Source organism: Dendronephthya gigantea, unplaced genomic scaffold (genome assembly GCF_004324835.1).
Source record: "Dendronephthya gigantea isolate DGI-Jeju-01 unplaced genomic scaffold, DenGig_1.0 000369F, whole genome shotgun sequence".
NCBI classification, from domain to species: Eukaryota; Metazoa; Cnidaria; class Anthozoa; order Malacalcyonacea; family Nephtheidae; genus Dendronephthya; species Dendronephthya gigantea.
In genome coordinates this window covers 44,220-57,693 of record NW_021163379.1, presented here as the reverse complement: position 1 = coordinate 57,693, position 13,474 = coordinate 44,220, and the positions used below count along the sequence as shown (strand labels likewise).

Here is a 13,474-nt window from a genome sequence, read left to right as displayed (position 1 = left end):
ATACGTTCTCCAATTTTCGTAACAGTACTGTCAATGCATACCTTAAACAACGCAAATGCCGGTGGTATAAATTATAAATAGCTTGATATACAGAATTACAAATTACAATGATACGCGTTCGGTCGCGTGCAATTATAACTTAGGTCAATATGTTTCACCATAAAACTTTTATGAATAAATAAATTATGTACAGTACAGTTGCTTGCTATAAAAGTTAGTAAAGTTACAAACTTACCAAAACGATAGCAGTGTTTCGTAACTACATGGTGAGTTGTTAAAATTAGCAGCTGAAATATATGATATCTTTTAAAATGACTCAGTTCGTGATGTGTTGCGATTTGGAAATCAGGAAATGTATGATGTTTGTTTCTCTGTTGCCGCGCCAATCAGTCGTGTAAGGCTGTTACCGTGCGGTCCGTGCCAATCAGTTGTGGCACATAGGGTAGCCAGTGGCACAGACGGAAAAGCATGTTTATTTAATTTATTTTCGTTTCCTTTATGCTTTGCGCAAGCTGCAAGCATATATATTCTATCATATTTGAGCATTCTTAAATATTTTTATGTAGTGGTATTTTTATGTAGTACTACAAATTGCCCGACTCTTAAATACAAATTGCCCAACTAATTAATATTTCTGACTAAACTGGGGGGGGGCTGCAGCCCCCCGCTTCGTACGTCAAAAAACCACCTTTTAACTTTTAATAGCTATTTCAAATATTGTGAAACCAACCATTCTCAACGAAATGTGGGCTATTTTGAAATTCTACTTTTCCCGTGACAGACGTCCACAGCTTTAAAAACCGTTTTCGCTGTTTAATTACTGGGATAAAAGTCGAAAAGTCACCACCGTCAATCTGATTTTCAAAAACGTAAAAAATAGTAGAGATAAGTACCTTTACTTCAATATGATAATGAAGGAATATCACTGAAGAAGCAGAATATGAAATGCTTGTATTTATATACATTCCTTCGTTTACAAAGTCAAAAAAAAACAGGTGAAAAATCGATAACTTAGTCCGGAGTTGAGCATTGGTTTAAGTGAAGAAAGGACATTTTGAGGCACAAAAAGGCAGAAAGGTACACAAGCTAAGCGTGTTTCAATAAAAGAAAATTATTTGGCGCGATATGCCAATATCCCATGATTCATTGGTGGCAAAAGGTTACGTAATTTACGCATTCCATTCCCAGTCTTTTCGCGAGTTTTGCAAGATTTTTTGTTTAAAGAACTAAAATTAGTTACGTAAAACAATGGGATATAAAACGTTTAAGGATTTTAAGGATTATAATTATTTGATGGTTATGCAGTATACGGGTCTATATGCGGTTTTCGGCTTCGGTCGTAATTTAATTACTACGGGGTTCTGGTTTTTGTTTTTTTGTGCGGTTTTTCGGATTCCAATAGCCCCCAACACCTCTCTCTTCACAGTCTGTTAACATGAATATACGTCACTGCAAATAGGCAACTAGCGCACCACGAAGCGTAGCAAATTATCTCTCACTAGTTTCTGGTTTCGCTTAAGCAGTTTTGAGAGATTTCGCTCCTGATCTTTCACGACTTGTTCATTTCGATAGAAATCCAGCAAGTAATTAAATAAAATGTGTGTTTCGAAATTTTGATGACATGAACTATGCAACCGCCTGATGTTCTTTCGGTTGTTTTGCGATTCTTGCGTACTGGTTACCACGCAGTTTGCCTGATCACAAAGGTTGATGTCATGATACGCGCATAAAGGTGATTTGTGAGGATTCGTGGTCGAATGGAATTTATCTCCAAGATATAGCGGTCAGTTGAACCAGTAGCAGGGTCGACATATGCACTATCTTCGGCCTCGATGTATACAGTACCGTCCATTTTGTATTCAGGCGGCACGATTGCTGGAATGTTGTGGTTCTGTAACATAAAGTACGCCCAGGTAACTATTAGGCCTAATATATTTCGAAAAATAACCGGCTATATATCGCGAACTGCTCTCCAGCAGTAGTGAAGTGCGTCTCCAAAATTAAAGAGGCGGGATTATATTTATAATCTGCATAATGAATTGTTAAAAATCGAATCAAATTTATTCCTATTATCAGATCATCTTGCTCTTGCGTTCATATTTTATATTTGACTATTCTCGCTTATATCTTTACTAAATGTAGCTATAATGTTGCCAGGTTGTTGCTTATAAACATGCATGCATTCATGGCTTTCTTTAGATGGTATTTTCTGTAAGATTTTGAATTTTCTTTTTAATTCTTTATAGCCGAGGCCTAAAGGTAATTATATTTAGTGGAAATTTCACTGACTATAATTTCCGGGCATACGAACGAAAGCTCCGCAATACCAAATTTTCGTGGTTTTTGCACAAACAAGTTATATAATATTGATTGCATCAAGCAAACATTCAAAGAACTAAATGTACTTAGCCGTTTTCCAAAGTCATGTTTGACAGTCGAGCGAATCCCTTGTTTAGGGGGACAATAAATGTGACGAAGTTGATATTTCATTTTCCAGTCATGTAAAAAGTTAATATTTTAATTATATATATGCCTTTATATTCTCATATATTCCAAAACAGCATTTTTGGTCCTGCAAATGCAAATGCCACCTATACATAATGTACATGAGATAATTATACGATGTTTGTCTTATTTCTAGATACCTGAATCGGATCCCTTTCAGTTGTTGGTGTTTCAAAACAACCACCTATGTTTCCTCATAAGTCTGTGCAGATATCTGGAAATCTACATTCTATATGCCGCGTGCTAACCCACATGGTGTGTCGTTGATAAAGAGTATCGGGTGGTATTTCATTGACAAATACAAGTCTACAGCATCTCGTACTGACTCAGTCAAGCAAAGAAACATTGATGCGACAGTACACTGCAACAGAGCATAAAATTTATTTTGGTATATTGTATAAAACGATAAAAATTTATTTTAGTATATTGTATAAAACGATAAAAATTTATTTTATTTGTACACACATGCATGCATCGTTTGTATAGTACACGTGAATGTTTTTTCGCTATTTCACGCTTTTACTTTTTTACGCAAGGCTACTTTGCACTGGACAGCTACAGAATCTGATAAATTTCCCTTTAAATTTCAAAAATATTTTTGGCCAGTGGCCAGTAATCTCGTGTTCCACTATAGCTTGGAGATATCGAAACGTATAATCTCGGTATTCGCAAATACGCCACACTAAATTTATATATACGTTTATGTTAATAAAATTGATATTAATGTTGCATTTACCTTTGATTTTCTCTGAGTGGAAATGGAACATTGTTCGCATATATCTTTTATCGCTTCAAAAGACATTTCTTTAAGATTCTCTATATCCAGTTGTTTTTCCTTTATGAGTTGGTGTAATTTGCTGGATCACCTTAACAAAATTATTAGTAAAAAAATTATAAATGCGCCACAACACAATTACAATATGTCAAGTTAATCCTAGTAGCTAGTCGAAGATAATATACATCTTGTCACATCGGAAGAAAAGGTAATTTATATACCTCTGGCTCTATACTTAAAACCCCGCCTTCCTACAGAACCATGAGTTGGACTGGTCAATCTGATCTACATATAATATTATTACATAATTATAATGAAACGAACCGTCATACTCCAAAGATTTTAAAATGGCACTCTGTTTCTCGTGTTCGGAGTTCATAGCGCTCTCATTTCGCATGGCATCAGGCATTATTGGCGGCAATTCTTCAATCTTGATCTTGAATGCATTTCCATTTCTGGTGTAAACCGCCTTTTCCTCTAACGAAATCATGCTGCCATGTTGCTCGTTTTCTTTGGTATATGTTATCTATAAATTTGAGAAGTTTATATGTCTATTTGAATGCACTTAAATTTGAATGCGGTTTTATAGAATATAATATCTTTATGGAATATGGCAATTTTTAAAATGTTATACGGACAAAACATTCGCTATAACTGCAATTGTAACGTTATTGTTACACCATTACAGTGTTTTCTATAATCATAATCAAACCGAAGTTAAAACTCATAAAATTACCAGTTCATAAACTATATAGGGAGTCAAACCTTAAACTTTTTCTGCTTACCAATTTCTGTGGGGATTGATTGATGCATGGCTCTGCACTTGTTATTTCTTTGCAAAACTTCACTTTAATTTCGATCTCTTTTAATGGATTCATTTCTGTTAACATGCAGGTGTGATTTTCCTCTTTGACCTGGATGAAACATTGGCTCGGACAAAAAAGACGAACAGAGTTTGCATATCTCTTCTACTGGAACAAACTGATGTGGCCATCCTCAATCCAGACCCATAACACTACCCGCATCCTTCTCGGTGGAAATTAATATGTTGGACTTCATGTCGGTACCATATGGAAGTGACCGTGTAAATGCCATCTAAAAACGCCAAGGATTATAAATATCGATGTTTACATCCATATTTACAATTTTTTTATACAACTCTCTTCATGGTCATATTCGTAAAAACAGAGAGGGGCTAAAAAGGCTCCAAGAGCTGTTTTGGCTTTTAAAATGTCTCTAGTGTGGTGCCAATAATGCTTCTAAGAGCTAATTTATCCTGATGCCAGAACGTGAATGACCAGAACGTGAATGAACCGTAGAAGCCAAAATGGCTCCAACGGGCTCTTTTGGCTCTTTTAAAAACTGGGGCTGTTACTGGGGCCAATAATGCTTCTCATTTATTAATAGGCCTAAAATGGCTATTTTCCTCTGTTGTACAATAGTCATAATTGCTCTATAAAAAGAGGGGAAAGGCCTGATCAGCTCTCCAAAATATAGGGCCCAAACAGAACTTTGAATTGGGCCAAAAATGATCCTGATTTAATAATGTCAATATAGCCCGTTTAAAAGGGGTCTTGGGAGCTAAAATGGTGCCTTTTAATTAATTTACTGTGGGAAATTAACATGGGACAATTATGAAAATGGGCGTGGTTGTCGTGAGCAATGGTCATGGTTCGCGCGTAATCTAAACATAATCTCTCTCCGAAATCATAACTTTTCAGTTATTTCTTCAGTCTGGAAATGTAGGTTTATCGTGACTATTTAAAAGTCCAGCTCGAATAAATCAAGTAAAATAATCAAGAATGTTATTAATTAACCCCGCTCTTCAATAATCGCCGCATCGTAAGTGCTAAAATTTAATAAACGTCGCAGTCTTTTTTGGAACAACAACTAATATAATAATTATTGATGATTTTTCAACTGCACGAAGCATTCACAAAAAAGTTATAATTTGAGGCTAGAAGAACACCCAAAAATATCCACATTATTCACACTAGCTGCCGTAGGAAACGAAATATCATACCTTCAAAGTAGATTCCCTTTGAATACTGCTAGCTTCCGTCGTGACGCGTTCCGGCAGTTCCGTGATCGTTTCCTCTAAGGTTATATCTGCTGGTTCATTGGTCACCGCCTTCGATATAGGTGAGGTCAAAGCTAGAGCACACAGCATTTGTGGATATGAATACATAATGCTTGCACTCATTCCTGCTTCGCCTCAGACATTATTCTACGGCAATTTTTACCACAACAGGTTATAGAGGGATGGTCAGCATTTCGCTTGACGTGGCAGAATCCCAACGGATTGCTCGCGCCGCTGTTGCATATACTGCAAATACCGTATCACTTAGTTCTACTTCTGGTGTGCAATCATATCTAAGCGATAAATCCTCAAGGTTTCCACGAATTGTGTCCCGCAAAGCATTGGAACATGGATACGATACTAGCTGTTCAGCGCTTATCATGTGTTGCGTTTTTGGTTGAGAAAGCTGATAAACAGCTTTGTCTATGTGCTCGCATCTAAACTGAGTACAGTCACTATTTAACACAACGGCCCTTCTCTGCTTGCAAGACTCCTGTAGGCATATCCATAATCCCTCTTTGCTACGAGAAACAAAACACCGATCGTTGCAATTTGTGGTCGATATTGATGCTACGTTTTCACACACAAAGGCAGCTGGTAAAATATTTAACTTTGCTTTTTTCTCCTTTGGCACGTACGAACCTTCTACTGCATAATTGCAATTTGGGCCTAATGCCGGCTTATAACGGTTGAAATAGTTAGTTTTACACTTCGGACAACTACCACATCCACGTTTTCCACTCATTTTTATATAGTTAATTCAATTAACGTTGAGCTCAATGCTCTATAGAAGCCCGACAAATATTTGCAAAAATTATTTGGGTTACATGTTCCATTGAACAGATAATAACGAAAAAAGAATGCCTATGTATTCATGTTTCTTTTTTGGGCTACAGTACTCTATTGAACTGATAATATCCAAAAATAAAAATGCCCACGTAATCATTTTTTTGGGGGGTTACATGCAGTGCTCCATTAGCAAATTTGTTAATCGGCCAAGGCTGAACGTAGTTGGTAAGGAAGTATTTGGTGATTATAATCTCGAAAATAAACAGAGACAAAATGGAAACGGAACTTGAGATGGTACGTGCTTACTTTCAACCCAGTTTGCTTTACAAGTTTATAGCAGAGAGATGTAAGGTGAATTAGGTGATAAATGTTTCGAATCCTTATCATGCCTTGTAGCAACCAGACGTTTTCTAAACAAGAGAAGGGCGGACGTATATGTACGATGGCAAGAATTGGGTTGAGTTTGGGGTGTGTTCGTGTGCGTCGTCAGTTCTTGGCAAAATAGAAGAAAGGTGAGTTTATTTAGTTTCTTTCTTAAATGCTATAAGCAATCCTTTTCAGTAAAAACCTATTTCTGAACAAGTATCCTAGCTGCCTGTGCCTGTTTTTAGCGATAATGGAAAAAAGTTTTCTTTACCCAAACGTTACAACTTTGACTCTAATTAAAACATGTTTTATGAGCACGTGTACACGTGAAATGAAAACGACGGTATTTGCTTTTCGAGTGTGTTAGCTTCTTAATTGCCGATTCTGTTTACTTTGAGAGAGGGCTTCTTAATCGGTATTCATAGCAAATCGCGACTACATGCAGTGAAGACAAATGCGCTTGGCTAATGCGCAGATAAATGATCGTAAAATATGTTTTGTTTTAAAATTCGAAACTTTTTGGCAGAGGCACTTCGTACTTTTAAATTTTTCTTTAGGCAATGTTACTCTACAATCTACATTGTGGACTGCTTTATTTTTAACATATACTGATAGTAATATCGACGTGTTAAATGATCTAAAAACGTTAATAAAAGACGCCTTTTCTGGCGCACACTAAAAAAGGTGTGTTAAATTTGCACACCTTTTTTGTCCAAATTTTAACACACCTAAAAATAGGTTTTCAAACACACCTAAAGGTGTGTTTAACACATCATAATGTGTGCAAATAGCATCTCCAAAGGTGTGTTAACACATAGCAAGGTGTGTCAAAAAAACACACCAAAAGATGTGTTTTCTGCTTGTCCAAATTTTAACACATTCTAAGGTGTGTTTTCAAAGAAGGTGTGTTTTCGTACACACCATGGTGTGTTTCATTACACAGCTAAAGCTGTGCTGGAGAACACACAAATCGTTTAGGGAAAAAGTTGCACACCTTTCCTAAAAATAACATATAAACCGGGCTAGAAAACACAGAAACACAATATTAATTTATGATTATATATTAATTTAATACTTAAAGGCACCCGCCGATAATCTATAAAAGCGGTACGTATATTCAAATTTCGTTTCGAGGTGATATGGGTGAATGTATATTCAAAGTTCTATACATACATTTTTACTATCAACAAAAATGGGTGTGTTGGAACGATTACGAAGAGCAACCTGAAGAACTGCTCTTTTCTACACATTAGAACATAGAAAATAGATTAAATCTATTGATATACAAAAAAATACTTTGAAGTGTTTTGTGTTACGGGATATTAATTAGCCATTATAGAGGTTTTGATCCATTTAAAAAAGGCGATGTTTTCTCACGTTGAAGATTATATAATGTTTGTAACATTATAATCTTCAACCTGTCATAGTGCATAAAATTATAGGTATTTATAAAGAGGCTTGATACAGGATGATAAAGGGTTTACGTTTTTGAAACACGATGTAGCTATATGGTATGGTTATATATCGTTACCTCAGTAAAATTTATCTTTTCACAAGAAAATAACCTTTCCCGAGCCGCCAGAACATTTCTACTTTCAGCCTGAAATTTCAAATTTATAGTGAAATTACAGTAATATATAAAAAGGGAAATGGAGTGAGGAAAAGCTGGGGGGTATATCCTCTTAAAAAATCTGCTGAAAACGTAGGATGACATATAAACCTGTTTGTTTAGAGTTTTACAGGTTTCTATGCACACATGGTAATGGGTGCAATAAACTAGCTTTAAAAAGATGACAACTGCATGGTGCAGTATCTGAAATAGCTTTGACCACCTGCTCACAAAAAATACCTACAAAGAATACTCTAACACAAATCTTTGAACAAAATTGCTTCCTAATATTGTTTACGGAGTATATAAATTGGCATTGGCTTAATAGACCTTCCTCATGACGTCATGCAGATGCAGAAGCCTGATGTTACGCTGATTTTGATTTTGGCCCCACAAAACTAATAAAGAACTCACTTTTATATGAAATTTGAATATACAGACCAGGCAATAACTAAACAAATCCTAACATGAATATTCAAAAATCTTACCAGCTCAAACAAAAGTTTCATTGTTTCCTCTGTAATTATATTTTTTGAGTAATCCAAGAGTATTTCCCCATCAGAGGTATAGCCACTGACAAACTAAAAAAGAAATTTTATAAACACTGCAAAATTATCTTGTGATGAAATGCAATATAATGAAACCAAAAATGTCTTTTCAGCTTGAATTTGAATATTGAGAGGGGTTTACTACAAAATCTAAACTGATTTAAGGGATTATGTAAGCAGGCTCTTAACTATATAAATGTCTAACCTATGGTGTAACATACATCAGAGTGATCAGCAGGGCCGGCCTGCAGTCATTTCATGGGAGGGGGGATATTCATTTCTTTTGAAATTGATTGTTTTTACACTCTGCTAACAATATTTGGGAAAAATATTCTTTTCAAACCTACAACCAATAGCGTTGTTATTAAGGTGTTTTGAATTTAAAATTGAGCTGTGTAATTTATTCTGCACAACCCTATATCTGCCACTGCTTTTTTTGTTTCTCGGCATGTTTGTGAATCGAGTTAACAAGTTAGGCTGGGCACTGGTTATTCAAATCAGCTTCAAACTGGTGGCAAATTATCATCCCAGTTCACATAGAGTTCACTACAGGTGACACATGACTAATGTTTTGTCTGCAGTGAACTCTATGTGAACTGGGATGATAATTAGACATGAGTAAACAGCTTTTGGAATAACCATTATACCCGAATAACCATATTCTATGTTTTGCAATTCTATTTTTGCAATTAACCCATTTAATCAATTATGAATCCAGTTTGATATTTTGCAAAACTCACAGGTGGCAAGATGGGTTTGGGGGTCACAGTCAAACGTTTGATTGGGTTGTTAGCTTTGTGGAACTAATCAAACATGTGATATGTTTGTCATCATTATGAGTAAGACCTATTGTAATTAAATAGCATATACACACCATAAAAAACTATAAGGAATTTTGCTAATGGATTAATTAGGTTTACAGAATATTATTGATAGTCAGATAAAAGATCTATGGGTATATGTGGATCATTAAGACAAACACACTATATATTTTCAAATTTATGGCACAGTTTATAAAGATGGACGTCCACAATTAATTTATTTGGTTTGTTCTGCCATATTGTGATAATTTTCAAATGGTTACTTAATTGTTGTCCATGCACTGACTGTCTGACTCCATTCTCTGTGTATTGCCCTGATGATACTGGACCCAACAATTATTAAAGAGGTCCTCGATTTAGGAATACTAAGATTTAATCAAAGTTATGCCAAAAAACGGGCGATTTTAAAGCGATTGAAAAAAACACTATCCGGTAGATAGAGCTATCCATTGCGCTATCCGGCTTTCATACAACCGGCCCCAGTCTGTTTCGTTCATACAAACCTAAATTTGTCAAAACGTTTCGAATCATCTCCGAACAGCTTTCTCATGTGAATCTTTGAGCAATAGTGTTTTTGCCCAGCTTTAAAAGTTGGATCATCTCTCGATCTCCTTCCACTATCGTCCATGTTTGACAAATGTTTGACATGTTACAGTGCCTTTTTTACGTAACTATATATCTGGGGGGCAATTGCCCCCCCAGAGAATGCATTTGCCCCCCCAGTAACTACATTTCTGCCCCCGTTTACGACACCGTATTGCTCATGATTGCTCTGAGAATTGCTGTTGATTTACTTGCATGATAAAGAGATTATGGCCTTCCATACGGCTTTCTCCACAGCCATTTTGCATGTAATGCATAATATGTTCTTCGACAAATATTTCACAGTAGCGATAGATTTCATAGAATTAATTGAATAGAATGCTAGCTTTCTAAACCTCGTCACAAAGAAAACATTAAATGATACAATGATTATAGCCTGGAACGGTGTCCCTACTGCTTTATATGACCCAAGGCCAGCCGTTGTATCCTTTTTCATGCAGCAAAAAAGACCGACGCAGTGCAAGGCCATGTCTTGAAACATATAAACAAAGAGATTTTGTGGCCAAATTTTTTTCCTAAATGCTGTACAACTATAACTGCAAAGAGTTAAAATTATTGTTTGCATTTAAACATAGGTTTCCTTCTGTCTCACGCGTTCGCCAAACCTCGTCGGCTCATTTTTCGTTTCGCCTTTTTCCTGCATTGCCCCCCCAGTGAAAATTTCTTAAAAAAGGCACTGACATGTTATATAACCGAAGTTATTATTAAGAGGAGATATTTTTCTATGTCGCGTAATATATGCTCAAAAGCTCAGTTATATCTTCATGCAACACTACAATTTTCAGTAATAAAAATGTTTAGCAAACCTAAAAAGCATCCACAAAGTATGTTTACTGTATAATCTCAAAATATTGTGAAAATGAAAAGATTTCTCGGGATACATCATACGCCGAGAAGAAAATGACACTTGAATCGAAGCTTCTTTTGTATTCATTTCAGTTATAACATGGATAGTTAAAAGACTTTATTGTCTTTATTATCCATGGTTATAATGGCCTGGACATTATAACATTGTTGATGGCCGCCGCATTATAATTATTTTGTAATAACTCCTTTGTTTCGTGTTTTCCATTCACCAAATACAGTTCAAAACTTAGTTCACAGCATAATCTAAAGAATAATGGTAAAATAAATTGATTTTGAGTGGTACGCCGAAAAGATTTTAGGTTTTGAGCGTTTTCCCGCCAAAATACGCGACATAATAAAAAATCTCCTTTTAATCAATTCATAGTCACTGATTGAAGGTAATCAAGCATGATCCACTCAAAATGTTTATGACAAAAAATTACCAAAATGACCGAAAAATACCCCAAACTGGGTAGCTGTCAGCTTTACTGTCGTACGACTAGGAATCGAGAATCACCAGTACACAAAACTCTTCTGTAGAAAACAGTAGACCTTTATATTTAAATTTATTTGATTGGTTGATCAATTAAGTCACGGGACAGATTAGGTTGCACTATCGCACGTGGGGGCACTATTGAGAAGTCAGCCAAGCGGACAACATCAGAATTATGTAGGCTTGGGACTTGTGTTATTAAATAAATAGTTTCTAAAAAGCAAAGAGGCTAACGCTTTTTATATGGAGCCCGATATGGGACGCGTCCAAAGATCATAACGAACACGCGGGAGAAAAGAGAAAAAGATACCAATAGTGTGTTAAAGTCGGCAACAGTGTGTCCTTCGTGAGCGGTGAGAGCATATGTGGCATTGTGGAGGTAAATTCTTTCCCGTTGTAAACTTTTTTGGTGTTGCGTTCTATTGAAAAGGGGGTAAACGGTCGTTGCGCAACGTTCTTTTCTTTTAATGTGTAATATATATGATTTTTTTCTTGTGTAATGTGTGTGTGTGACGGTGCGTCTTGTCTGAGTGTATAGTGTTGTGATCTGTGAAGTCGGTGTCTGGATATTTTATATGTTAAGATGACGGAAAAGCTAGCAAGGGCTAAAGGCAGACACATTGGTCTTAGCACGTATTTAAAAACTCTTTTAAGTGAATTAAACGGTTATGTAACTTCGGAAGACGGTGACTGTGAGCAATCTAAACTCCTCGGATTAAGAAACGGGTGTAGATAAAAGGCGGGCGCGGACTGGCGGACGCGGACCGGCGGACGCGGACCGGCGGACGCGGACTGGCGGACGCGGACTGGCGGACCGAAAAAGATTATATTATTAATTATTGTGTTATTAATTAATGATTACATTATCACTTTAGAATATTATATGAGTGAATTCTACTCTACTTCTAAATATTTTACGTGCTCTAGTAACAGGCAAGCTCTAATTTCTTGTGGTATTTGTACAAGAGAGGGTGCAAAATATGATTGTCTTTTCTTTAAGCACCCACTGTTTACGTGGTAGTAAACATTCCCGGGAGTTTCCTTTAACTCCCCGGTTCCATCGTAATAAGCTCTATTCGCATATGACACAATTACTAAATCCCAAGGGGAAGCCCTAATGTTCCCTCCGGGTTTTAGCGATTGCCCACATCCAAAGCATTTCTTCACTTGAAGTGGACAAAATTGCAAAAGATACAATACGTATGTCCCAAAGAATGGGTTGGGAAAACCAAGTGCCATTGGTGCCAGTTGCTGCTGCTGCTGTTGTTCTTGATGTCGCTGTTGTTGAAACTGTTGTTTTTGTTGTTGTTTTTGTTGTTGTTGTAAATGTGAATTTAATTTCCTTGATGCGTACAGCGCCACATCAAAAGATACTGTAAACCGGTATAGTCAATTTTCGTAATTGTAACTTTAAAACATCCCTTTATTAATTTGTTTTACATGACTTTACATGTTATCGTAATATTAGCGTAAACTTTTGGCGCGCGCACTCAAAGACCCCGTGGGTGATTTCTCGATCAAATTGGGACCTTGGGATTTAGTGATTATGCCTTATGCGAATAGACCCTATTATGATGGAACCTGAGAGTTAAATGAAACTCCCGGGAATGCTTAAAGAAAAGACAACCATATTTTGCACCCTCTCTTGTACAAGTACCACAAGAAATTAGAGCTTGCCTGTTACCAGAGCACGTAAAATATTAAGAAAATAGTGGATTGAATAATTAGCAAAAAGTATAATAATACTCATAAGTGATAATGTAATCATTAATTAATAACACAATAATTAATAATATAATCTTTTTCGGTCCGCCAGTCAGCGTCCGCCAGTCCGCGCCCGCTGGTCCGCGTCCGCCGGTCTGCGTCCGCCAGTCCGCGTCCGCCGGTCCGCGTCCGCCAGTCCGCGCCCGCCTTGTATGTATGTAATGTATGTAAAACTTTATTTAAAGACACTAGCCCCGACAACAATAAGTTGATTTCCACGGGGGGTGTCTACAAGATTAAAAATTACAAAAATGTAGGAAAATATATAATGACTA

At 36.4% G+C, this 13,474-nt stretch overlaps 2 long non-coding RNA genes across 3 annotated transcripts; both read right to left on the bottom strand.

Annotated features, from left to right (window-relative positions):
• Window positions 1-1,781: 1,781 nt before the first annotated feature.
• LOC114542593 lies at window positions 1,782-5,434 on the bottom strand. Of its 2 annotated transcripts, XR_003689701.1 has the most exons (6): window positions 5,304-5,434; window positions 4,066-4,375; window positions 3,605-3,806; window positions 3,242-3,371; window positions 2,646-2,866; window positions 1,782-1,891 (listed from the first exon to the last, which is right to left on the bottom strand). It is a non-coding gene; the product is annotated as an uncharacterized LOC114542593 (long non-coding RNA). The 2 variants fall into 2 exon arrangements; XR_003689700.1 differs by lacking the exon at window positions 5,304-5,434 and having other exon boundaries at window positions 4,066-4,789.
• Window positions 5,435-6,967: 1,533 nt separating this feature from the next.
• On the bottom strand, window positions 6,968-10,290 carry LOC114542594. The gene is made up of 3 exons (XR_003689702.1): window positions 9,997-10,290; window positions 8,613-8,705; window positions 6,968-8,115 (listed from the first exon to the last, which is right to left on the bottom strand). It is a non-coding gene; the product is annotated as an uncharacterized LOC114542594 (long non-coding RNA).
• Window positions 10,291-13,474: the final 3,184 nt, after the last annotated feature.